Below are 2,888 nucleotides of genomic sequence, written 5' to 3'. Positions count from 1 at the left end.
GCGGGAAGGCTGGGGAGGGTTGGGAGGGGAGGTAAGAGAATGACCGAAGGACTTGTATGCATGCATATGAGCATAACCAATGGACACAAGAGACTGGGGGGTAGGGGAGGCTGGGGGAAGGTCAATGGGGGAAAAAAGGAGACATATGTACTATTCTTTGTAATACTTTAAGCAATAAAATAAAATTTTAAAAGAACAAACAAATTCCAATTCTGTAACAAAAACTTTTCCAAGTGCTACTGTCTCACTTTTTTCTGTCTCAATAATAAATAATGTGAGGACAGAGGACCATGCTACTAAGGGAATAAGTAGTTTTAAACATCAATTTTCAGTGACAGATGATGTTACTTATGCATTTATTTTTTAAAATATTTTTTTTGATTTTTTTACAGAGAGGAAGGGAAAGGGATAGAGAGTTAGAAACATTGATGAGAGAGAAACATTGATCAGCTGCCTCCTGCACACTCCCTACTGGGTATGTGCCCGCAACCAAGGTACATGCACTTGACCAGAATTGAACCTGGGACCCTTGAGTCTGCAGGCCAACCAACGCTCTATCCACTGAGCCAAACCGGTTAGGGCACTTATGCATTTATTTAAAAACATTTATTGGTGATCTACTCTACACCAAGCAGTATGTTAGATGCTATGAATTATACAGATTAAGAAAATATTGTTACTACTTATAAGTGGTTCACAGTCTGATGAATAAGAAACTCAGTCCGTACAGAAGATAATTGTATAAATAACTTATGCATCTGGGGACTTAGGAAGCTCCGAGAGCACATTGGAAACCACATTTCTACTAGAGCCAGTGAGGAAGGACGCAGAGAGAAAGTGACCTTTTGGTGGTCAACTGAATTTAAAGTTAGTTGAAGTGTGAAAAGTTCTTGAAATTCATCATAAATAATGTATCTATTTAATTAAAATACATCTACCAGACTCCTCAAAATGCAATTTTTCTAAAAGTGACAGGACCTTGTTTAGTTTCAACATTGATGTCTCTAGTAACTCTACCCACACTATTTGAGAAGTACCCTGATACAGGAGAAACACTGATGGCACACACTTATTTCTCTCACATAGGCCAGATAATTTCATTGTTTAAATTATGAACTCCCGCCCTGGCCGGTTTGGCTCAGTGGATAGAGCGTCAGCCTGCGGACTGAAAGGTCCCAGGTTCGACTCCGGTCAAGGGCATGTACCTTGGTTGCAGGCACATCCCCAGTAGGGGGTGTGCAGGAGGCAGCTGATCGATGTTTCTCTCTCATCGATGTTTCTAACACTCTATCCCTCTCCCTTCCTCTCTATAAAAGTCAATGAAGTATATTAAGAAAGAGAAAGAACTAGAAAGACCAGAACAGTTTAATAAATAAATAAATAAATAAATAATGAAGTCCCGTGTGATCTGCAACTTTCCTATTTTTCCAACATTACCACCCTACTTACCAAAGATAATGCAACAACTCCTCAATAACTCATTTAATGTGGAATCTTAATGAAAGGAATTTTAGAGACAGGACAGGCAGTTTTAGGGAAAAGGGGGTCCATGGGAGAGGAATGCATAGGTGATGGCTTGGACCCTCCAGAATGCTTATCTTACTTTCACAGAGGATAAAGAAATGTTACAAGGGGAAGGTATACATTCACAGAGGATAGAGAATGTTGCAAGACCAGGGGAAGAGAAAGAGGGGGGACCAGGTAGGCTTTAACCTTTTAAACTGATACTCTGTAGAAGAATGACCAATTAGGAAAGCATGGGGGTCATAAATTAAGGAAGGGTCCAATTAGAAAGTGTCATGTTTAGACAAAGAGCTACCAGCATATATAAACCAGAGACAAAGAGACTCAAAACAGATTTATTAAATTTAGATTTTTTCCCATTTTAGAGAAGCAGGCTTTTCTCATTTGGGGACCCCTGCCCAGGGGGAGTTTGCTTCTAATAAACTTCCACATTTTTACTAAAGAAGCCTTTTAGTCTGTGAATTTATTCTTCAAATTTCATAGGACAAGAACCCAACTCCATGTGTCATTAATGTGGCATGGTCTTTGAAACATATATTTTTTAAATGTATGAATAATTTAACATTCATAAAAATAGTGCATTTAATAAGAACCACCACAATAATCATCATCATCATAATAACAGTAACATACACTTAAACAATACATAACATGTGCTAGGTATCCTTCTAAATGCTTTACACATACAAACTCACTTGATCCTAACAGTAGCCCCCAAAGTTAGGTGCTGCTATTATCTCCATTTTACAGATAGGTAAATGGAGGCAGAGAGAGGTTAGTGTTACTTGTCCAAGGTAACATAGCTAATAGGTGGTGAAATTATGTTTTAAAACTCAACCTGGTGGGCTTGGCGGGTGTGTGGCACACTCACAGGGTCTAAGGTTGGCGAGGCAATGTTATATCTGATAAGGGCCTAATCTCCAAATTTATAGGGAACTCATACATTTTGACAAAAGGAAGATAAACAATCCAATCAATATATGGGCAAAGGACCTAAATAGACACTTTTGAAAGTAGACATACAGAAGGCCGAGAGACATATGAAAACATGCTCAAAGTCACTAATCATCCGAGAGATGCAAATTGAAATGACAATGAGGTACCATCTCACACCTGTCAGAATGGCTACCATCAACAAATCAACAAACGACTGACAATGAGGTACCATCTCACACCTGTCAGAATGGCTACCATCAACAAATCAACAAACGACAAGTGTTGGTGAGGATGCGGAGAAAACGGAACCCTCGTGCTAAGCTGGTGGGATACAGACTGGCACAGCCATTGTGGAAAACAGGATGGAGTTTCCTCAAAAAATTAAAATGGAACTCCCATTTGACTCAGTGATTCCACTTCTAGGAATA

This window comes from Myotis lucifugus, unplaced genomic scaffold (assembly GCF_000147115.1).
Source record: "Myotis lucifugus unplaced genomic scaffold, Myoluc2.0 scaffold_286, whole genome shotgun sequence".
Taxonomy (NCBI): domain Eukaryota; kingdom Metazoa; phylum Chordata; class Mammalia; order Chiroptera; family Vespertilionidae; genus Myotis; species Myotis lucifugus.
The sequence above is the reverse complement of the archived record's forward strand: the minus strand, read 5'-3'. Positions refer to the sequence as shown.